Source organism: Schistocerca nitens, chromosome 5, assembly GCF_023898315.1.
Source record: "Schistocerca nitens isolate TAMUIC-IGC-003100 chromosome 5, iqSchNite1.1, whole genome shotgun sequence".
In the NCBI taxonomy this organism is placed as follows: Eukaryota; Metazoa; Arthropoda; class Insecta; order Orthoptera; family Acrididae; genus Schistocerca; species Schistocerca nitens.
In genome coordinates, this window is record NC_064618.1 from 838,851,590 (window position 1) to 838,877,409 (window position 25,820).

A 25,820-nucleotide genomic window follows, 5' to 3' on the forward strand; every position below is an offset into this window, starting at 1 on the left:
ATTTCCTCTTCCTACAGTATATATATATATATATATATATATATATATATATATATATTGTGTGTGTTAGTCCGGACGTTTATTAAGAGTATCGCGTAAAAATTTGAAGTATATTGGTGGAGAAAGTTTCGAGATTTTAACCTTAAACAACGAATTTTCTTTGTATAGTGTTTATATACCACAAATATTTAAAAAAATGTAACCTTTGCCTGTCCAAAAGTTTATTATAGAGATTTTTGCCAATAAAGTTCCCATTATATACTACATTTATATTTATATACCACACATTTTTTAAAAAATCTATGTCTATCTGAATGTTAATAGAGTGTTGTGAAAAAATTTCGAATATGTTGGTCAAGAACGTTTTTAAATTTTTAGTAACAACCGTAAACAACGAATTATTTTCTACAGTAGTGTAAATGTTATTTATGTACTTATTTCCCACAAATAGTAGAATATATATATATATATATATATATATATATATATATATATATATATATATATCTGAGCGTTGATAAGAGCATCAGATAAAAATCTGAACTAAGTCAGTCGAGAAATTTTTAAGATTTTTGGTAACAACATTAAACACTGACTTGTCTTTACCTACTGTAGTAGTATAGAGAGCAACAAATTGCGACGTAGCGCGCTCTTTCGCAAATCGACGGCGGTTCTGCAAGATAAATTGTCCACCTACCTCGATACTGCTGCAGACCTGCACACGTAACTCCTGACTGCAGCTACTTAAGATATCTCAGAAAAGCAGTGTTGAAGAAACCGAAATTTCATAACTACACGTGGGAGGCTGCTATAAGTACAAAAAGCTGAAAATAGTCTTGTGAACTCTAAAGAATAAATCGGAAATGGGTTGCTGTTCAAATTTCTGAGTTCAAAGGTCCTTTTAAACTTGCATTAGTATTTTTTTATTGCTATTAAGCAAAATCATCAGCCCACATGTGTTCAGATCATTAAAGTTCCTGTTCACAGTCCTCGTCACACTCAAACAGTCAGACCTTTTCCTGTCCAATTCCGAAATCATTTACGAGAGTAACACAGTCAATAAACTACTATTTACTTTTGCACTCGGCATTCAGTGGTTATATTTAAATAAAGTTTTTGTTCCCCACTAATACTCAGTAAAAAAATTTACTTAGTACCGCCAAGCTTTTAGTTCAAAGTTTACACACGCGATTTTCTCCAGAACAAAATATCTCTCGACTCTTAAAATTTCACAAATAGTTAATGGCAAACACCAGCTATCTGTTCCGAAACGCGGAAGTCACTTCATTTGACACATTATGCATTCGTATTCTTTCAGCATGACCGACTCCTTCGAAAGCTAGTCCACCACTTCCTTCTTCTCTCTGCATCTACAAGCAGCTCTATCTCATGCGTTAGGTGGCAAACCGTCTCACTTCTTATTGGGTGTACAGAAATACGGTCAATCAGAACTGACTTTCAGGGCGCAGCTCGCTCCAAATTCTAGCAAGAACCAACCACTGCTCTCAGCTCATTGACGTCATTAAAATAAGCAACTCAAAACTCTGTCGTTAAAGAAATAAAATGAAATAAACATTAAGCTGTACTTTACATCTGGAATTTAACTATACAGTCGCGAACGTTCTGGCTGTCCCTTACATATTGAAACATGCTTGGACATCCGTCATCCACTAGTAGGGGAACCACTGGTGGATTCGGTCCCACGATACAAAGCTGGAACACATGCAAGCTCCTATAGTGAATTACAAACTGAAAATATAATATTGGCGAATGTCCCACATACACTCACACAAGTACTGTCTTTCACACTCACCCTAACACAAAACAGAAATATATATTTGAAATTCTTAAGGTTATTACTACAGGAAAATTACGAAAGGTTTTCTAAAATGAGAACTTTCCAAATTTGAATCTAAACACCGAAGGTGTTATATCTTTTAAAATAGTTACAGTTGGTGAACTATTAACAGATATATATTGATTTAGTTTTTTAAGTGCCGGATAATTACGTTTTTTACTGACTTTTCTTTCTTTTGTAACTTCCAAATTATGACAGCTGACTTCAGATTTTGACAGATTGTCATTTTTCACAACAGAAGGTTATGTACCTTATATGAAGTTCCTCAGGCTGTTTCTAGATCAGTTATTAATTTTTATAGTTCCAGAGAATGTGACTACTCTGTAAGTTCCTCTCCGCTACTTTCACACGCAGCAGTCACGCCATATGGTCATGACGCACATCTGCAGGACACAGCTCGCCCGTTGCAGATCGTATAAGATTCTAACTGCTTACTCTGGAGCCCAAAGTTTTAATAGACAAATTGGCGATCGCTCCCTAGCTGCGACGCCTCAAAATTTTTCTTGATTGACAACAAAGGGATGCTTGAAAGTAGTCATTCGTTAGAAACACTGTTCTTCATGACACCAATAAAATGTAAAGTTCCACTTTTATTGGTCCAAGTAAGACTGGCGCATGCAGTTGTGGCCATTTATCTTTCATATTTCTCAGAGACAAATTGAAGTGCGTAGATAAAGAGTTTTCTTTCGGTATTGTATGCAAAATGTATGGGTATTTCAATGTGTTGCATATTTTTCGAAAGGAATTTTGCAACGTATTTTTGAAACAGTTACGGAAGACGTGGCAGTGATAAATAGGATCACGGACCTCGCTCACTGCCAAGACGCGAATACTTGTCTTTATAAGCATTAGAACTGATCAGATTTATGGATCATGAGATATTTAAATTTTAATTCTGTACTGAAATCAGACTCATGGAGGTCTGAGGCATTCATCGGTGCAAGTTGGGGTGACAGAGCGCTCGAGGACGCCACTCCATGATGGTGGTGTTTAGAGAGTACCGACGGAATGTTTTCTGGAAGCCAGCCTAAGAATACGAAAGGCACAGTCAGAAACTTATACGCAATTTCTGAGGTCGTTCACCTCTTGACATGAAGCATGTAGACGAGTCCAAAGTGTGGATGACGGAGGAAAGTAAAGTAGTCGACCTGAAAGACACATTTTATAAGAGTAAGACTGCAAACTGATTTCGAAAAGATATCTGTATGGAGCAAAAATTGACAATTGACCCTAAATAACGAAAAGTGTGAGGTCATCCAAATGAGTGCTAAAAGGAAACCGTTAAACTTCTTTTACACGATAAATCAGTCAAATCTAAGGGCCGTAAATTCAACTCGATACCTAGGAATTACGATTACGAACAACTTAAATTAGAAGAAACACACAGAAAATCTTGTGCGGGAGGCTAAACAAAGACTGCGTTTTATTGGCAGAACACTTAGAAAATGTAACAGATCTACTAAAGAGACTGCCTACACTACGCTTGACCTTCTTTTAGAATACTGCTGCACCGTGTGGGATCCTTACAAAATAGGACTGACGGAGTACGTCGAGAAAGTTAAAAAAAAGAGCAGCACGTTTTGCATTATCGCGAAATAGGGAGAGAGTGCCACTGAAATGATGCAGGATTTGGGGTGGACATCATTAAAACAAAGGCTTTTTTCGCTGCGGCGGAATCTTCTCATGAAATTTAAGTCACCAACTTTCTCCTACGAATGCGAAAATATTTTTTTACGCCTACCTACATAGGAAGAAACGACCATAATAATAAAATAAGGGAAATCAGAGCTCGCATGGTAGGTATATGTGTTCGTTTCTTCCGCTCGCTATACGAGATTGATATAATAGAGAATTATTGTGAAGGTGATTAGATGAACCCTCTGCCCGGCACTTAAATGTGATTTGTAGTGTATCCATGTAGATGTATAAGGCAGAATTATTTCTTACAGTGTTTCAAAAGAAGAAAGAAATGAAGGTAGGGAGGAAGATGAGGGATTAACGTCCTGTCCACATCAAGGTATTTAGAGATGGAGCCTAAGCTCAGATTGACTGAAAGATGGGCATAGAAATCGACCATACCCTTTCATCAAAGGCATTTGCCTGAATATAATTAGAGAAATCAAGGAAATTCTAAATCAGGATGGACGCTTCTCCATGGATTTGAACAGTCGTCTTCCTGAATGCTAAACTCAGAGCCACCTCGCTCGCTGCTTCGATAGGAGACTCCACTTGAGGAGCCGATAGTTAACACGTAACGACACAGTTACTTCAACCACTTAGTGACTCACCTGGGAAACATAGTGTTCATTTGTACGTTTATTAATTTCAATTCATCCGATCTGCGGTGTCTCAAATATGCACCAGTGTTCTGTAACTGTAACGGCCATCCATTAGTAGCGCAAGGAACTGTTTGCATAAATATTGTCATTTCTGTCTGAGGACTTTAGAATTTGCGGATAATATTGTGTAATAATTATTTTAAAAGTTAAGCTGTACTGAAAAGTAGAATGCATGTAAAAAGAAACGGAGTAAGTGAACCATTTATTGTTCTTCTACGAGAAACTATCTTACGTAGAGATCATCTTTTATTGATACAACTTAGAGGGTAGTAGTATGTGGGAGTCGGTTCGTTGTCGTTATGGCGTGTGCTGTGTGTACAATTGTAAGCTTTTTGTGATGATCGATGATCTGTATGGAGGAATATTTGTAACATGGCTATATATGGAGATACTCAACGAAGAGATGTGCCAGTATGTAATAATTAACGCAACATGGCAGTAAAAGGGACGAGGAAGGATGTGGAAATTATCTATCTGCCACTGAGTAGCAGCTTCGCAGCAATAATCCAGCTAGGTGGGAATTACTTGTAATGTGCTCTTTCTCAATAACAGTTTGCCTTCTCATTCTGAAACTAAAGGATTAAATACAGGATAAACAGTTGGTTTCGTTTATTAGCAATTCTTCATAACCCTTCATTAGAAATGATTCTGGCATTTTAACAAATTCACTAGGAGCGTACTCTTTCCGCTATTGCAGTAAATTATTCAGTTTACTAGCTGCACTATATTATCTGTATGACTAGTTGATGAATAATATTTTAATATGGGTGCATGATAATGTGAACGATAACTGTAGTTATTACGTTACTGCGTTATTATGTGATCCAGTGATTCAGTGTGACACGTTGTTAGACACTATGTGACACTTTCCATTTGCCATAGCTGTTTTGATTCATGCTAATCACTAATTACTAGTACGTGAAAATGAAAATTTAATAGTACTACCGAGCGTACGGAAATTTAGTTATAGCTTGGCGTCGGGCAGTCCGGTGTCTTTACGGTCATATTTTCAATAAATTAACATCTTTCATAGCAAATCCTGCCGCCCGCGCTACACGTGTAGACCATATCGACAAGACTATAATTAACTTCGTCCTTAGCCTTGCAATCACACGGCAATATGTCGCAAATGCTGACCTGTAGCGACAGTTGTATCTAGAGCACTCACAATGGAGTCGCTGCGGCAGATAGCATAGCCGGAACACAACGTCTAAATGGGCACGAAGTTCCAAAAGAATGGTGGGGAAACTGAAGTGTTCCATAAAACAGAAAATTATAACGAGGTAAATTATGAAGCAAGTGCTCTTAAAGCCATAAAACGGAAACAAGAGAGTAACTATTTCTATCAAGAGGAAGTAAAGTTTCCAGTGATGGATTAGAATAGGGAACAAGTAAACGGTGAGATCAATGAACTGTTGAAAGTAATGTTGCCAACATTAATCCGATATAAAAACACAGAGATTTGAAATAAACAGTAAAATATACGCACAGAGATTGGAAATGCAAACTTTGACGAATTAGAACATTGAAGCTTTACATGGAGAAATAGGATCGTTAAATAAAGATACGAAAACTGATCGCAAGGATGGACTCGTCAGAGATCGCAGGATGAAAGCTGTAGATACACGACTGAAAACACAGAAAATCGAAATTCGTAAGGTGTCTGTCAGTCAGTAAAAGTCCTGAAGCAGGCTGAATAACGGAACATAATACTAATGAGAGAATGCATAATTTAGAAATAAGACGTAATGAGAAGATTTATTGTGACGTGTGTCAAGATTTTGAGGGAAGAAATAAGTCATTGGAGGCTTCCATCAACAAGTAACTTTTCGAACTGAAGGTGCAAGAGGTGAAGAAATTAAAAACTATTACTTCAGAAACCTCAAAGTAGAAATGTTACAAAACTTTAGTTTTGTGACCGGTATTATTCCATTTAGAGGGGCATGCTTTGGGAATACAGGAATCGATTCTGAAAAATTTGATTCTAAGAGAACCCTTCGCCCAGTAATCTTCGTGGATACCCAGAGGCATATTCCCAAATCAATAAAATCAGAAATGCAGAACAGAGACTTGCAACAGGCAAGTGAAGCTGGGTGATTATGGCTATTGTACGGAGTCATACTTTGGAAGAAGTTTTGGAAAAAAACGTTTAGAAAAATATTAATCACAGAGCAGGCAGATGGAATCTTATAATGAATTTCTAGACTCACTTCCATATAGTTTTGGGGATATTAGAAAAATGAAAGCATATTGTGCAGATCTATATAAAAAATTAAGGGATATTAATTTGCCAGTCCCTAAAGAAAATTTGTTAATGACCTTGCATGGAAAGATGTAGAAGTCAGATTATTGTGGGGTATTGTAATTAGCAAAGTAGTTTTTGAGAAAAGTGGGGAAAGCTGATATTTGGGACAGAAACGGTGATCGAAATTTTCACAGTAATTCGGGGTGGCATAATTAGTGTAAGCAGAACCAAGTATGTAATTTGCGAATGACAGGTGATGACAGAGGGAGAAGAGGAGAAAGAGCTATGAAGCCCTGGAGGTGCAAAAATAGACAACTTTTGGATAGAGGTTATGATGAATACAGTGGTCCACATAGTAAGACGCCTAGCTGATGTGAGATATGAGCATAGGTTCAGTGGTTACAGATACAGACAGATAACTCATGACAGCAAAGCCTTTCAAATAAATATTATATGTGTGTAAAACAATGGGAGTAAAAACAGAGTTTGAGAACTTTGGAATGACGTGTGACTAGGGCCTCCCGTTGGGTAGGCCGCTCGCTGGGTGCAAGTCTTTCGATTTGACGCCACTTCGGTGACCTGCGCAGCGATGGGGATAAATGATGATTAGGACAACTCAACACCCAGTCCCTGAGCGCAGAAAATCTCCTCCCCAGACGGGAATCGAACCCAGGCCCATAGGATTGACATTCTGTCGCGCTGACCACTCAGCTACTGGGGGGCGGACACAATTTTGGAACAATAGTAATAACGACACAAGTGGATGGGATAGACAACAGAAGAGTTGTAACATAAAAAGCGTTCAGTCTGCAACAAAGGAAAATGAAAATAGTAAAACAAAGAGATCCTACATTGTGGAGAAGGCTGCCAAGTAGGCGAGAGAATTTATCTGCAGGAAGAAGGTGTTAATGAGAATAATTTGGTCTGTGGCACTAGGAAAAGTGAAGGTAAATGTGTAATGACTTTTAAGTAGGATGAGATAAATAGTGTTTGTGATGTAAATGTTTGTAATACCAGTGTACTTATTTCTTCTTATGAGATGATGTATAATGAGGTGTGAAAGAGCTGTACATTTTAAGTGATGGTCATAACAAATATTCAAACGAAAAGCGAAAAGTAGTAAAAGAAAGATTTGGAAGATGTGTAATGGACAATAGTGATGGTAGTGAAAAGGGTAAAATAGAGTTTACTTTTGAAGATAGTCAACTAATGATGACTGGGAAGAATCAGAAGATGATCACGAATAGGTTGGTAGAGATAACATTCAAGTGGTTATGTTGGAACTAGTGAATGTAATGAAGAACAGAGTATAGAAGATATGAAAGTAATTCCGCTTACAAATGATGAACAGGAAGATAAGATCAATATTTTGTGGGTTAAGAAGAGAACAGATCAACTGGGAGCAAAGGATTATCAGTGTATAGAATCTGTGAAAAATGAGGAAAAGGGAGATGAACCAAGACAAATAGGAGGTGAGGACAGTGAAGTTAGTCTACAGGAAAACGTTAATAACACTGAAATTTAATGGTTTAATGAGATCTGATTGGACTGCATAGGCCATTGAACTAAATTTGTTGAGGAAGAAAATGAAGATGGCTGGTGTAGAGGGGAGCGACTTATAATAGTGATTAACATTCATGATTTAAAGGAGAGCGTTTTCCTGTACTCTCAGAATGAAACGACTGATTTGATAGAAGCATTATGGGAACATATAAGGAGAAATAATATAAATTGTAGAGGTGCATGTGTCTGGAATGAGAGTGGTTAGTGCTACAGGAAGGCTGAGTAAAGCAATAAAATGGCATGTAATTTGAGATTGAGGGGTATGAAGTACAGAAAGAACTTTTAGAGTTACCTGCTTTACCGTAAATATAGTTTTGGAAACAGAAATTATAAGTAGATCTAGTTTCAAAATTGATTGTAAAAAGAGAATGATTAATTTTGTGTGTAGTAATGTTGAAGTGTTGGTAGGGTTTAATGGACAAGTGATTGATGAGGATGATCAGACAGTTTGTATGAGGATGACTACGATGCTATTAGTTATGTGTTACGATGATTATATATTAGAAGATTATGAAGATTACACTCGATCAAATGCTGATGAGATGGGATTCTTCAAAGGGAAGGAAGATGACACTCAAGATATTAGTGAAGATCAAACAGTTCAGTCATATAATACATCTGATATAATGACAAATTATTTTGTGGTGAATTGGCGAGAGTGAAGAATTTTGAATGTCAGCTGAATAAAAAACCAGACACTCCAAGTTTTGTAGGAACATAATGGATTTTAAATGGTAAAGATGGAAAGCTGACTTGGAAAATTGACCTCAGGGGGTTTCACACTCTGTGAATCACGTGCTATATCAGCAAAGGGCTTCAAGACGTGCAGCGCTATTTTCCTGTATCATTTTTCTGTGCTGCATATTTCTTCTACTGTCCTATCAATCTTCTGAAGGTATCTTTCATTATCATTGCTATCTTTCATGTACATAAATTTTCAATATGATGGCAAATATGATTAGTTAAGCACATTATGTTTTCAGAGTGTTACAAGTAAGTAAAAGAAAAATTTATTTCACTGAATTTCTTGTATGATGGAAATTCGTCTGTGGAGGGTAGTTTTTAACTTTAATTTTGTTCTCACATATAGCTCAAGATGAAGGATGTGATTAATTTGTAAATACACATTTAGCAATGCATGTTAATTGCCCATGTAAGTGTTTATTCACTTGGTCAATAAATAATTTACAATTGGAGTAACACATTATGTAAAAAAGAGGCCAATAGTGTAGAAGAAAGGTTGATGATTAATTGCACGCAGATTAGTTGTATGTGGTTTACCAATGAATTTTAGGAGAGACTACATGTCTGAGTGTAAAGGAGATAGTAAATGTGGAAGGACTAACTCAGTGCTGGCTGTGGTACATTATTATTATGGCAAGGAGCAGTACTAAAAAATAGTTACTCCACACTTGAAAAAGTAACTGTTCTCGTGAACACCTTGCAAACAGCAAAGTATGAATGTTGGTGTGAGTGATAAATACTGCTAACTGAATCATTTTGATATTGTTAAACTTTGTATGGAACTAAGGAGATATGATGTTGATTACTGCAGTGGCTATTCAAAGTAGGATAAGCTACTGAAGTTCCATGGACATACCAAATAGAAGCTACAGGTAATCATGTTTGCACATTTTGTATTAGGAAAGATCGGTAAAAGTTTGTTTCAGATGTGAAGAGGTGTTAATTCAACCTGCTAGCATGCAAGGAACATTTTATTGCAGAGGACAAAGTGGCAGATAACTGAAAAAAGGGAAGGGCTCAGAGCAGACACCAAACATTCACATAATTGATAAGCCTTGTTGGACAATGAATCTACAACTTCAGTGCAGATGCACATCTATGTTCGACCTACAGTGTAAATCTAAAAATCGCATGCATGGTGGACATGGACAGGGACTGTGGCTAGTTGGCGCATGGTGGGAATGTGAATGAATCAATCCGGGGGTGTGCCGAGATAGTCCACCATTTGTAATGAACATTGTTTGACAATCATAGTGGTTAATGCAACTGCCTAGTAAGCAGGAGATCCCAGGTTCGAGTCCCAGCCCAGCACACATTTTGACTTGTCGCTGCTGATTCCTCAAAAAGTCCAGAGGCAGCTGATATCTTTAGTTCCTTCTCTTTCCTTTCCCTTCCTTTCCTTTCAATCCCATCAACCTTCAGTTTAGATAATATGTATCACAGCTGCGGATTTCGCTTGGTGTTTGTTCTTTTGGACATGTCTGAGTGAACAGACGTTACTCATTCTTATAACTTGTGAAAGAGTGGACTACCTACTATGGGTTGTGACATGAAAGGGACGACCAAGAGTCTGGAGCTGAGCACTAACAGGTGAAACTAAGTAACAAGCCTTTCTAATTTTGAGTATAACAGTCTTGAACAGTGTTGAATATGAGGTAGTGTAAACTTATTACCTTCATTCAAGTAAAATGTGGAGGCTAACACTAGACTCTTTTTTTATCAAATTTGTTTAAAATAATTTATTGAATCTATATCTGAATACCACACTACTATTTTGTAATACAAATACTCAATGTGTAGGTAGTTCATGAACCACTTTGATGCTTTAGTTTTTACATGTTGTAATATTAACAAACTTCAGCTATATGTATAGAAACATTCTTGTCTATGAAGTGAAAAATATTAGTGGAATACTTGAATGCAAAATTAACAAACAAAGCTTTTATTAAAGATAAAGAGATGTTTATTCCAGTTTCTTTTAGTGAAGTAACATGTGTTTGACATATGCTTCCTCGTTTCTGCAGATATGCCATTTTTCAGTACTTGGTTAGTAATTAACATACATAAATTCGGATGATTTGTATAGTTGTACAATTTCCAATCAATTTCAAAAGTAATCGTCTAGCTTTGTTGATGAGAAATGTCATATTTAATATTTTCTGTAATTTTTCACTATGTAGTAGCGAGAATATAGTTTATCTTACAACACAAAGAGACACACATTTCTGTGGGTGCCTGTATTACATAAAAATGTCAGTGCTGGTCCATTTTGCATAGTATCTACTCCTTTTTATCACACCGAGTTTAGCATTGCAGTATCAAATTATTATTAAAATTTTCAATCAAATAGAATTTATCAAGTAGGGAGTTATACTCTGTATTTTTAAACATGAGTAGGTAAATTATATGCATTATTTGTTAAAGAGACTACAAGAAGTTACATATTTCTAGGTTCATCTGTAACATCCTTATAACTCTTTCACAATGTCTGAGGCAGTTTAGTCGGCAATCTCCACTGGGATTTACTTGTATGTAGGAGAGTAGTCTCTGCTTATGAGCACTGATCGCTTCGAGAATTTCACTGAAATTATGAGGATCTCTCTCCCCCATGAACCATGGACATTGCCGTTGGTGGGGAGGCTTGGGTGCCTCAGCGATACAGATGGCCGGTCCATAGGTGCAACCACAACAGAAGGGTATCTGTTGAGAGGCCAGACAAACGTGTGGATCCTGAAGAGGGGCAGCAGCCTTTTCAGTAGTTGCAGGGGCAACAGTCTGGATGATTGACTGATCTGGCCTTGTAACACTAACCAAAACGAACTTGCTGTGCTGGTACTGCGAACGGCTGAAAGCAAGGGGAAACTACAGCCGCAATTTTTCCCGAGGGCATGTAGCTTTACTGTATGGTTAAATGATGGAGTCCTCTTGGGTAAAATATTCCGGAGGTAAAATAGTCCCCAATTCGGATCCCTGGGCGGGGACTACTCAAGAGGACGTCGTTATCAGGAGGAAGAAAACTGGCGTTCTACGGATCGGAGCGTGGAATGTCAGATCCCTTAACCGGGCAGCTAGGTTAGAAAATTTAAAAAGGGAAATGGATAGGTTCAAGTTAGATATAGTGGGAATTAGTGAAGTTCGGTGGCGGGAGGAACAAGACTTTTGGTCAGGCGAATAGAGGGTTATAAATACAAAATCAAATGTGTAATGCAGGAGTAGGTTTAATAATGAATAAAAAAATAGGAGTGCAGGTAAGCTACTACAAACAGCATAGTGAACGCATTATTGTGGCCAAGATAGACACAAAGCCCACGCCTACTACAGTAGTACAAGTTTATATGCCAACTAGCTCTGCAGATGATGAAGAAATTGATGGAATGTATGATTAGATAGAAGAAATTATTCAGGTAGTGAAGGGAGACGAAAATTTAATAGTCATGCGTGACTGGAATTCGAGAGTAGGAAAAGGGAGAGAAGGAAACATAGTAGGTGAAAATGGATTGGGGGTAAGAAATGACAGAGGAAGCCGTCTGGTAGAATTTTGCACAGAGCATAGCTTAATCATAGTTAACACTTGGTTCCAGAATAATAAAAGAAGGTTGTATACCTGGAAGAATCCTGGAGATACTGGAAGGTATCAGATTATATAATGGTAAGACAGAGACTTAGGAATCAGGTTTTAAATTGTAAGACATTTCCAGGGGCATATGTGAACACTGACCACAATCTATTGGTTATGAACTGTAGATTGAAACTGAAGAAACTGCAAAAAGGTGGGAATTTGAGGAGATGGGATCTGGATAAACTGACTAAACCAGAGGTTGTACAGAGTTTCAGGGAGAGCATAAGGGGACAATTGGCAGGAATGGGGGAAAGAAATACAGTAGAAGAAGGATGGGTAGCTTTGAGGGATGAAGTAGTGAAGGCAGCAGAGTATCAAGTCGGTAAAAATACAAGGGCTAGTAGAAATCCTTGGGTATGAGAAGAAGTATTGAATTTAATTGATGAAAGGAGAAAATAATAAAAATGCAGTAAATGAAGCAGGGAAAAAGTAATACAAACGTCTCAAAAATGAGATCGACAGGAAGTGCAAAATTGCTAAGCAGGGATGGCTATAGGACAAATGTAAGGATGTAGAGGCTTATCTCACTAGGGGTAAGATAGATACTGCCTACAGGAAAATTAAAGAGACCTTTGGAGAAAAGAGAACCACTTGTATGAATATCAAGAACTCAGATGGAAACCCAGTTCTAAGCAAAGAAGGGAGAGCAGAAACGTGGAAGGAATATATAGAGGATCTATACAAGGGCGATGCACTTGAGGACAATATTATGGAAATGGAAGAGGATGTAGATGGAGATGAAATGGGAGATACGATACTGCGTGAAGAGTTTGACAGAGCACTGAAAGACCTGAGTAGAAACAAGGCCCCGGGAGTAGACAACATTCCATTAGAACTACTGATGGCCTTGGGAGAGCCAGTCCTGACAAAACTCTACCATCTGGTGAGCAAGATGTATGAGACAGGCGAAATACCCACAGACTTCAAGAAGAATATAATATTTACAATCCCAAAGAAAGCAGGTGTTGACAGATGTGAAAATTACCGAACTATCAGTTTAATAAGTCACAGCTGCAAAATACTAACGCGAATTCTTTACAGACGAATGGAAAAACTGGTAGAAGCCGACCTCGGGGAAGATCAGTTTGGATTCCGTAGAAATATTGGAACAAGTGAGGCAATACTGACCCTACGACTTATCTTAGAAGAAAGATGAAGGAAAGGCAAACCTACGTTTCTAGCATTTGTAGACTTAGAGAAATCTTTTGACAATGTTGACTGGAATACTCTCTTTCAAATTCTGAAGGTGGCAGGCGTAAAATACAGGGAGCGAAAGGCTATTTACAATTTGTACAGAAACCAGATGGCAGTTATAAGAGTTGAGGGGCATGAAAGGCAAGCAGTGGTTGGAAAGGGAGTGAGACAGGGTTGTAGCCTCTCCCCGATGACATTCAATCTGTATACTGAGCAAGCAGTAAAGGAAACAAAAGAAAAATTCGGAGTAGGTATTAAAATCCATGAAGAAATAAAAACTTTAATGTTCGCCGATGACATTGTAATACTGTGAGAGACAGCAAAGGACTTGGAAGAGCAGTTGAACGGAATGGACAGTGTCTTGAAAGGACGATATAAGACGAACAGCAACAAAAGCAAAACAAGGGTAATGGAATGTAGTCGAATTAACTCGGGTAATGCTGAGGGAATTAGATTAGGAAATGAGACACTTAAAGTAGTAAAGGTGTTTTGCTAGTTGGGGAGCAAAATAACTGATGATGGTCGAAGTAGAGAGGATGTAAAATGTAGACTGGCAATGGCAAGGAAAGCGTTTCTGAAGAAGAGAAATTTGTTAACATCGAGTATAGATTTAAGTGTCTGGAAGTCGTTTCTAAAAGTATTTGTATGGAGTGTAGCCATGTATGGAAGTGAAACATGGACGATAAATAATTTGGACAGTGAAAGAATAGAAGCTTTCGAAATGTGGTGCTGCAGAACAATGCTGAAGATTAGATGGGTAGATCACATAACTGATGAGGAGGTACTGAATAGAATTGGGGAGGAGTGTGTGGCACAACTTGACAAGAAGAAGGGAGCGGTTGGTAGGACATGTTCTGAGGCATCAAGGGATCACAAATTTATCATTGGAGGGCAGTGTGGAGGATAAAAATCGTAGAGGGAGACCAGCAGATGAATACACTAAGCATATTCAGAAGGATGTAGGTTGCAGTAAGTACTGGGAGATGAAGAAGTTTACGCTCTGTCTCTGCTATAATCTTCTTTCATGACTCTTCATCGTCATTATCATTGTCATCATAATCATCATTACCACGACCATATTTCAATTCGTATTCACATTCATCCTCTTCTCATCCTCCTCCAATACCTCCACCTTCTGTTTTCATAAATATGTTGTTTTCTTTATCTTCATCTTCTTCGTATTAGCTGTCTTGTTCTTTAGGAAGAAATGGATTTTCTAGCACAGCGTCAGATTCAGTTCACCTTCTTTGTAGCAACGCCACTTTCGTACAGATATTGCGTCGAGATTTTAACACGTGACACTTAACACCATTATTCCGCCCAACGGAATTGAGAGGCATGTTGAGAACTGCTATGCTCAATCAGCAACTGATCAAACTGTAAGTAAACGACCAGTTCATAACACTGCTCACAAGGGTGAACGGTTAAGTGGGTAAATAGTCCAATCGTTAAATGGTTAAACATTCAAATGGTTAAATAGCATCCATAACACACTACCCATTTATCTTTAACTACTGCCTTTTACCTGTTATCCATTTATTGTATCACGTTACCCTTGCCCATTTGCTGTTACGCGTTAGACTTTACCTCTTACCCTTTTACCGTTAACCATTTACCTGGTGATGACAAGCAATGGAAGCATAAAGCAGTATTTGATATTCTGCGTGTAGAAATTTTTCAGAATAATGGTTAAAGTAAAACTCTTCTGCACCCACTATGTATTTCTAATTCATTAATGACATTGTATTACAGAATGTTGATTTTTCATCCAATTACGGAGAATGTGTCTCACATTTGTTCTCATACAAGAGAAAAACAAATGTCAAAAACTGTATTATTAGCTTGCGGGGACAGTTGAAATTCATCGCAGAACATGTATGTTTTAAACCAATAAACAGCTTTCGCCATCGAGCTGGCCTGAAGGATAGCTCCTAGAACACTAAAGAGTATTCCAAGAGAGATCTTAATTAATTGTGAAATTCGGTAAAAGGTATCAAGACTCAGCGACTTGATCCATGTGTTCCTTGACCTTCGCATGCTGCATTCTAGTTTACAGTTTATTGACATCGATTCGAGAACATGCATTTTGAAATTTTTTAAAGTTTCGTGTGATGAACCTGTGTTTCTACATGGAATTTTTTCTTTAAAGACACTTCTGATCTTGATTTCATGTAACTGATGGCTGCAAGTTAAGAAAAAAAGAGATCTTTATCAAAATTGTTTTCCGTCAAATCGACACATCTTTAATAGTGAGTGTATTTAATAGCATTGCATCAAAAAGTAATGTATTACCTTAGGACTGAAAACTCCACTCAGCGAGAACTTTTTGTCAGATTTTATCTTTTTTTCCGGTGTAGTTCAACATCCGAAATATGTGAAAAATTACGAGTGTTGAATGAATAGTGAGACCCGAGTTTTTGACGTGAGACTAACATTGTCTATTTTGGTAACTCCCGTCGTCAAGAGCGCTTCAAGCCGTAAGTTAGATCGTCAGCAGTGGCCATGGGTGTTCTGCAATGCGGTATGCCTATTATACACTGAAGCGGCAATGAAACTGGTGTAGGCATGCTTATTCAAATACAGAGATACGTAAACAGGCAGAATACAGCGTTGTCGTAGGCAACGCTTATATAAGACAACAAACGTCTCTCGCAATTGTTAGATCGGTTACTGCTGCTACAATGACAGGTTATCGGGATTTAAGTGAGTTGGAACGTGGTGTTACAGTTGGCGCACGAGCGATGGGACACAATACCTCCGAGGCAGCGATGAAGTGAGGATTTTCCCGTACGACCATTTCACGAGTGTATCGTGACTATCAGGAATCCGGTAAAACACAAAATCTCCGACATCGCTGCAGCCGGAAAAAGATCCTGCAAGAACGGGACCAACGACGACTAAACAGAATCGTTCAATGTGACAGAAGTGCAACCCTTCCGCAAATTGCTGCAGTTTTCAATGCTGGGCCATCAACAGAAGTCAGCGTGCGAACCATTCAACGGAACATCATCGATATGGGCTTTCGGAGCCGAAGGCCCACTCTTGTGCCCTTGATGACCACATGACACAAAGCTTTATGCCTCGCTTGGACCCGGCAACATCGACATTGGACTGTTGATGACTGGAAACATGTTGCCTGGTCAGACGAGTCTCATTTCAAATTGAGCGGTTGGACGTGTACGGGTATGCAGACAATCTCATGAAACCATGAACCCTGCGTGTCAGCAGGGGACTATTCAAGCTGGTGGAGGCTCTGTAATGGAGTGGGGTGTGTTAAGATGGAGTGATATGCAACCCCTGATAGGTCTAGATACGACTCTGAGAGGTGTATCCTGTCTGATTACCTGCATCCATTCATGTCCATTGTGCATTCCGATGGACTTGATCAATTCCAGCAGGACAATGCGACACTTCGCACTTCCATAATTGACACAGAGTGGCTCCAGAACACTCGTCTGAGTTTAAACACTTTCGCTGTCCACCAAACTCCCCAGATATGAACATTATTGAGCATTTCTGGATGGCCTTGCAACGTGCTGTTCAGAAGAGATCCCCACCCCCTCGTACTCTTACGGATTTATGGACAGCGCTGCAGAATTCATAGCTTCAGTTCCCTCCAGCACTACTTCAGGTATTAACTGAGTCCATGCCACGTTGTGTTGCGGCACTTCTGTGTGCACGGGGGCTACCTACACGATATTAGGCAGGTGTACCGGTTTCTTCGGCTCTTCAGTGTATTACGCAGAACAGAGAATCAACTACCACGATTATCTGCAAGACAAGAGTTGGCGGAACAAGCAGAACACCCAGGCAGCGAGTCCAGCTTTGTCACTATGTGCCCACCGTGGAACACTACACATGCATTATAGAATTATTTTACATGATAAAAATAATTAATTTGAGACGTCATTGTACCCTTCGTCAACTATGTTACTGAAAATTTGCACCTGTGCAAGTACTGCTTGATGTAGTTCTCGGATTAATATTTTTGAAAATGGAACAAAAATTCGGAGCATTCATATACTTTTCAGCAACCTGTAAAGTAATGCAATTTACACACTTGATGTAATTTTTTGGTTGAATACGCAAAAAAAATCATAACCTTTAGATACTTTTAAGCATCTTGTGAAGTACTTTGAGATACTGCAAGCTACAACGTATGCGTAATTTCTTGAATGAATATGGCGTAAAAAATCTGGAGCTTTCAGATATTTTTAAGTACCCTACAAACTATTGAAAGACTGAAATTAACACCATTTACATAATTTTTTGGTTGGGTACGGTACTGAAAAAATTCAGAGCATTACAATACTTTTGGGCATCCTGTAAAGTACTTTAAAATACTGAAAGCTACACCTTTTCGTAATTTTAGGTTTTTGCCAGTAAAACGCAGAGTTAGGTTTGGCTTCCCACAACAATTTTAAATCATTTTGCATTTGCTTCTGAATTTACTAGACGGTTAATGACATCGTGTACAGCCGGCCGCGGTGGTCTAGCGGTTCTGGCGCTGCAGTCCGGAACCGCGGGACTGCTACGGTCGCAGGTTCGAATCCTGCCTCGCGCATGGGTGTGTGTGACGTCCTTAGTTTAGTTAGGTGTAAGTAGTTCTAAGTTCTAGGGGACTTATGACCTAAGGTGTTGAGTCCCATAGTGCTCAGAGCCATTTGAACCATTTTTGAACATCGTGTACAAACAAGTTAAGAAGGCTGCTCAGATTTTCTCCTAAATCGTTAATATAGATTAGAAACAGCAGAGGGCCTATAACGCTCCCTCGGAAAGCGCCAGCTATTCCTTCTGTTTTACTCGATGACTGTCCATCATTTACAAAGGACTGTAACAATCCAGTAGCGCAACTGAGACGATACTCCATAGGCACGCAATCTGATCTGAAGTCGCTTGTGAGGAACAGCATCAAAAGGCTTTCGGAAATCTAGGTATATGGAATCAATCTGAGATTTCCTGCCAATGGCACTCATTAGTTCGTGAGACTAAAGAGGCAGATGTCTATCAGAAGAACGATATTTTCTGAATCTGTGCTGACTGTGTCAACAGATCGTTTTCCTTGAGGTTTTGTGTGTGTGTGTGTGTGTGTGTGTGTGTGTGTGTGTGTGTGTGTGTGCATGGTTCTTTTGTAAATACGGCTGTGGATAGTTTTGAACACGGCGGGCTTTGGTGGAAGAAAACATGTGTTCTGCACAGCAATTGGCTGAAAAATATTTCATACCAGCGCCAACTTGAACTGTGATGAGATATAAAAAAATATTGCCTGCCACCCACCATCTTTCATTTTTAAATTTGCTACTGTTCGCCATCTTTAATTTTTTAAGTTTCGCGCCATCCGCCAGCTTTAGCTTTTTAAATTTCACGCCATCTCCTACGTTGATGAAGTCATTGGGAAAAGGCTGATGCTTATGACGTCACAATGATGAAGTTTAGATAAATGGACGCACTAGTTACTTCACTAATGTAAACAAATTACAAATTTGTGAGTGGATGGGCCGAAGTCCTCATACCTTACTAGTTGGGAGAGTGTGAAAATGGGCTCTCCCTAAAATCTGAGAAAAAAACGCACTGCATTTAGTTATGTACAACATTATAGTCAAACCGACAACTGATGTAGCAGATGAGTAGGATTCTGTAAATATAGCAGACTGCTTCAAACTTTCGAGTGTACATGTCGATGAAAAGTTGAAGTGGAAGAATCTTCTCAAACAATTAAGCTACTTTTGCTCTTCGTATAATTCGTAATCTTGATAATAATCGTATCGACTTCCCGATATATTTTGCACGTTTCAGCTCTTACAGAATAATTTTATGGGGTAAGAGATTACTTAGAAAGAAAGCATTGATTATAGAAAAGCGAGCAGTGAGGATAACACGTGTTCACCACGGACGCATTTGAACTGCGTCGTCACAAGACACATATTCGCTTATGAAATCCGTCATGAAGAAACCATCAGAATTTGAGAAGAACAGTGATGATCATATCTAAAACACTAGAGTGACAAATTACCATCATTACCCATGGTTAAAGCTGACAGTGGTCAGGAAGGGGTTCAGTATGCAGCGACAGGAACTTTTGACCATGTGCACAATAACGTATAATGTCTTTTAAGCAAGGAAACAAGTTTTAAGTATTATTTAACATAATTCCTCCTGAGCAAGTACATCTATTCAATTGACGAATTCCTGCTTAAAAACTGATAGCCATTAAAAAATGAGTAGTTCCGTAAGTAGAGCTAAAAATAATAGTGTGCTCATTAATGTTAATACTAACCATGATGCACATCCTGTAAACTGACTCGTTCCACATCATTTCGGGTAAGATAATCGTTTAAATGATTTATCGGACATGTAACTAAGTAGTAGAAATGAGAACAGCGAGAAACTTAACATCAGGATTGATGGTCACGAAGTCAATAAAGTTAAGGAATTCTGCTACATAGGCAGTAAAATAACCAATGACGGACGGAGCAAGGAGGACATCAAAAGCAGACTCGCTATGGCAAAAAAGGCATTTCTGCCCAAGAGAAGGCTACTAATATCAAATACCGGCCTTAATTTGAGGAAGAAATTTCTGAGGATGTACGTCTGGAGTACAGCATTGTATGGTAGTGAAACATGGACTGTGGGAATACTGGAACAGAAGAGAATCGAAGCATTTGAGATGTGGTGCTATAGACGAATGTTGAAAATTAGGTGGACTGATAAGGTAAGGAATGAGGAGTTTCTACGCAGAATCGGAGAGGAAAGGAATGTGTGGAAAACACTGATAAGGAGAAGGGACAGGATGATAGGACATCTGCTAAGACATGAGGGAATGACTTCCATGGTACTAGAGGGAGCTGTAGAGGGCAAAAACTGTAGAGGAAGACAGAGATTGGAATACGTCAACAAATAATTGAGGACGTAGGTTGCAAGTGCTACTCTGAGATGAAGAGGTTAGCACAGGAAAGGAATTCGTGGCGGGCCGCATCAAACCAGTCAGTAGACTGATGACCAAAAAACAAAACTAACTAACTCACTAACTAACTAATCGGAAAACTTATTTTCTGACTGGCCCTCGTACTTTTCCTTATCGCAAAATTTTGTATTTGTAGGGATCCACAGCTTCCAGACGTTTAATAAACGTCAATATGGTCCATATAGTCTGTAATGTGATTTTCATTTAATCGAGCGATTAGCTAATTTCGACTACTTGTCGCTGTCAAGCACCTGCAAAACCAACGAGGAAAATCACTACATTGCCTGCACATTAAAATAAATGTGAGGTGTGTTGAGTGTTACTTATACATGGCGATGTATGCAGACAATGTAGTGATTTTCCACGTTGGTTTTGCAGGTGCCTGACAGTGACAAATAGTCGAAATTAGCTAATCGCTCGATTAAATAAAAATCACATTACAGTCTACTACGGAACATGTTTGCGTTTATTTTGTTTCCTTTACGTGTTTCGTGTTTGCAAGGCTCCCAGGCAACATAGAATCTCGTCGTGGATGGAGGTCAAACTGTAATTGCTTGAGTCCTTTTCAACGTATTGCTATTTCTTCGAGTGTTTCTAAGATTATGCAAAGGGAATGAGAGTTGTGCCCGCGGAGGATATATAATGAGACCTAGCTCCCCCCAATTTCCGCGGGGCGCCATGAATAGTTCGACGTGTAGCTCATTCTGCAGACTGCGTTTCCAAAGCGGCCCGCGGCTCACTCCGCACACACACACACACACACAGAGCGGCGCTGGCAGGGATACTGGCTGGCAGTAAGCCTCATTACGGGCTGAATGGCTGAGAGGTAACGCCCGCCGCCGCCGCTGCCAGCTCAGCTCAGCTATTCGGGCAGAGTGGCTGCGCGGTGCGCCGAGCGCCGGCGAACTTGAGACGGCGCTCGCTCGCTCGCTCCTTATCGCGGCACTAAAGTACCGGCGGCCCGCCGCCCCCCACCCTGCCGTTTATTATTGCCATATTAAGAGCGGCTGCGCTCCGCATAAACACACCGGCAGGGCGGGGCGGCTGCGCTAGCCGGCGCGTACTCGCCGGGGGGTCGCGCCGTCGCCGTCGCCGTCAAGTCTGTAGCCACGGTGGCCGTACAGCGAAACGCTGCCTACAGAGAACTCAAGTGGACGACAATCCCGCTGACCGACGCTTGGTGCACGGACTGCGAGCTGGTCCCCAGCGTAAACAAACGTAACATTTACATGTGTTTGCCAAGCTATGCAATAAATTGCAGAGAACAGTCTTTTTTTTTTCTTTATTCGGTTTCGATTCCCCCCCCCCCCCCCCCCCGAAGGGGGCGGGCTGGCAGCAGCTTAGTACGCCGCTCTTCAGCTTGCAGAATTTTTAAAACATAAGAAGATAAGGTTCAAATGGCTCAGAGCACTATGCGACTTAACATCTATGGTCATCAGTCCCCTAGAACTTAGAACTACTTAAACCTAACTAACCTAAGGACATCACGCACATCCATGCCCGAGGCAGGATTCGAACCTGCGACCGTAGCGGTCACGCGGTTCCAGACTGAAGCTCCTAGAACCGCACGGCCACATCGGCCGACTAAGAAGATAAGGAACAATAAAAACAGGCGATAAAACGGTGACGTAAAATGTAAAACGGCGGAAAATTGTGGAAAGTTAAAACAGAAAAGTAATGGTGGGCGATGATAATAAAATACACAGGAAGCAGATAGGGAAAAAGTAGACAGACAATTAAAAAAACACACCGACAGTCTGGATTCTGTTCGCAAGAGATATAAAAAAAAAAATCACACCCTGCAACAGCATGATGTCCGTTCGCAACACTTTGGAAAAGACGCACAACAATTAACAATCACTAGGAACACTGCACTAAAAGATTGGCATGAAGATGACACTCCACAGGCAAGGGCAGATGGGAGGGGGGACCTGGACAGAGGAGGGGGAAGAAAAAGGGGGGGGGGAGAAAAGAGGGAAAAAAGAAAGGTGGTGGGGGGGGGTACGAAGGGAGAGGACAGAGAGAAGGGGGGAGCAGGGTAGACGTGAGAGGGAACAGGGAAAAGCAAGGAAGGAAAATGGAAAAGAGCTTGGGGGAGAGAAGGAAGGCAGAGAGAGAGGGTAAGTGGGGAAAAACAGGATGGAGAGAGGAAGAGGGAGCCCAGGAAAATGACAAAGGAAAGGAGGGGGGTTGTAAGGATCAGAGTTGATAGGAGGGATAAATGGAGGGAGAGAGGCCATCATCCAGGAGGGGGAGTTGACAGAAGCCACCTTGGGAAAGGAGATGGAGGGTAGGGGGGACACAACAGTGAACGCGTGGCAGAGGGCAGGGGTTGGAGAGGAGAGGAGCAACCAGGGGATGAGAGGGATCAAGGTGGTGGGAGGTGTAGAGTATGCGGATACATTCGAGGAATAGGAGCAGATGGGGGAAAGGAATGAGGTCATAGAGGATCCGATGGGGGACGGGAGGCATATATGGAAGGTGAGGCGGAGTGCATGGAACTCGAGGATCTGGAGGGGCTTATAGAATTTGGGGGGAGGGGGGATATCCAGGCGGGACTGGCATAACAGAGGATGGAACGGATTAAGGATTTGTAGGTGTGGAGGATAGTAGAGAGGTGCAACCCCCACGTCTGGCCAGAGAGGAATTTGAGGAGTCGGAGGCGGTTGTGGGCTTTGGATTGGGTAAAGCGGAGATGAGGGATCGAGGTGAGGTGAAGGTCAATGGTGAGGCCGAGGTAGGTGAGGGTGAGGGAGAGGCGGACAGGATGGGCGCAGATGGTAAGGGAGAAATCCAGGAGCCGGAAGGAGCGAGTGGTACGACCTACGATGATTGCCTGGGTCTTGGAAGGATTGATTTTCAGGAGCCACTGGTTACACCGTGCTGCAAAAAGGTCAAGGGAATTCTTGAGAAGGCGTTGGGATCGTTGGAGGGTAGGAGCAAGGGCAAGGAATGTGGTGTCATCGGCATACTGCAGGAGGTGCACTGGGGGGGGGGGGGTTGGTGCATCTCTGCCGTGACAGGAGGTAGATGAGAGGGGAGAGGACAGAGCCCTGGGGCACACCTGCAGAGGGGTAGAAGGTGTGGGAATTGGCATTATGGATGATAACACAGGAGAGGCGGTGAGAGAGGAAGGAGGCCATCAGACGGATGACAACAGTCGAAGTTGCAATATAAATTTACTTTATTACTTGATGACTAGTTTTGAATGTAAGCTCATTATCAAAAAAAGAAAGACAGAAACTAAATATTAAGTACTTTGCACATTACGGAACAGTGCCACCAACAGTTGGCTCATACCAATATGCTACATAGTAACATACGACAACCACATAACTGTTCATTCTACTTGAACACATGCTGTAAAGCTATCAGCACAGAGGACGAGGCAGTTGGGACGGGGCCAACGAGAGGGGTGGGCCGCGGCGAGAGTACGTCACGAATGTAGGTCTCAGCTCGCTCAACTCAGCAGATAAACTACGTTTCTACACCTGTTAACTCATAACTAGGTGTATAGGTACAAACGAGAATTTTATCTTCTACTGGACTCCGATATTATGGAGTGTTACTGGTATTAGTCCTACAATGATCGGAAGTCCATAGTATTCCGTCTTCCGGCCACAAGTCGCCCATCGGGACCATCCGACCGCCGTGTCATCCTCAAAGCTTAGAATGCAGATAGGAGAGGCATGTGATCAGCACACCGCTCTGCTGGTAGTTACGATGGTTTTCTTTGACCGGAGCCGCTACTATTCGGTCGAGTAGCTCCTCAATTGGCATCACGTGGCTGAGTGGACCCCGAAAAATGGCAACAGTGCATGACGGTCCAGATGGTCAGCCATCCAAGTGCTGGCCACGCCCGACAGCGCTTAACTTCGGTGATCTGACGGGAACCGGTGTAACCACTGCGGCAAGTCCGTCCCCGGAAGTCCATAGGCCTACTTACAATTTGTTTCGGCTCTACTGCGGTACAATAAAATTAAAATAACGTCAAAATGTGTTGGGTCTTGCCCACTCATCTCGTATAGAGAGCCTAAAGGATGCTGCGTTCTCGGAATGCTATACAACAATTCAAGCTAATAACATTAGTAGTTTTATTTCCATAAAGCAGAATTGACAGTACTTAACTTGCATGTACAAAATGTTCCTGCAAGTTTGACACACATCACTAATAACTGATCTGCGAGTGCCGGTCTACAACTGTGCCTATACTGTCCACCAGTGTCCGTATACTGAGCCGATCTGAGCGGCCGAGGCTGGCACGAGCGCGCTTATATTCACTTCTTGCAGGTATCGCTCCTGTCGGGTCGCGGTTCTAATCAGCTCACTATTGCCCGACGTCGTTTCACCGTCTTCCCTGGTATTGCATTCTTCGTCTTCATTCCGGCGCTTGTGCTTACACCAGAACAAAATGATTATCAGTCGCATAAGCCACCGCTTCTTGTATGGAATGAGGACTGTTAAGCAGGAGAGACTATGTGCTATAAACAAGCAGTAATACCATTTACATCGAGTAATGATCTTAAATTAAATTTTGTTGTAGAACAGTTAATCAGTAAGACTTCATAATAGCAGATTTCAGTAGAAGATGCGAGTCTCGTTAATACGTACACGCCCAGCTACGACTTAACAGGTTTACAAACGCATTTTGTCTGCTGAGGTGAGCAAGCCAGAGAGTTCAGGCCTCCTGGATTTCCGGAAGGCTTTCGACACTGCACCACACAAGCGGCTTGTAGTGAAATTGCTTGCCTATGGAATATCATCTCAGTTATTTGACTGGATTAATGATTTCCTGTCGGAGAGGTCACAGTTCGTAGTAATTGACGGAAAGTCATCGAGTAAAACAGAAGTGATCTCTGGCGTTCGCTAAGGTAGTGTTATAGGCTCTTTGCCATTCCTTATCTATATAAAAGATTTGGGAGACAATCTGAGCAGCAGACTTAGGATGTTTTCAGATGACGCTGTCGTTAATCGACTAGTAAAGTCATCAGAAGATCAAAAGAAATTGCAAAACGGCTGAGAAAAGATATACGTATGGCGCAAAAATTGGCAATTGACCCTAAATAACGAAAAGCGGGTATTCATCCACATTAGTGCTAAAAGGAATCCGTTAAACTTCGGTTAGACGATAAATCAGTCTATTCTAAAGGCCGTAAATTCAACTAAATACCTAGGAATTACAATTATGAACAACTTAAATGGGATGGAACACATTCAGTATGTAATCAAAAGTATCCGGACATCATCCAAAACATACATTTTTCATATTAGTTGCATTGTGCTGCCAACTACTG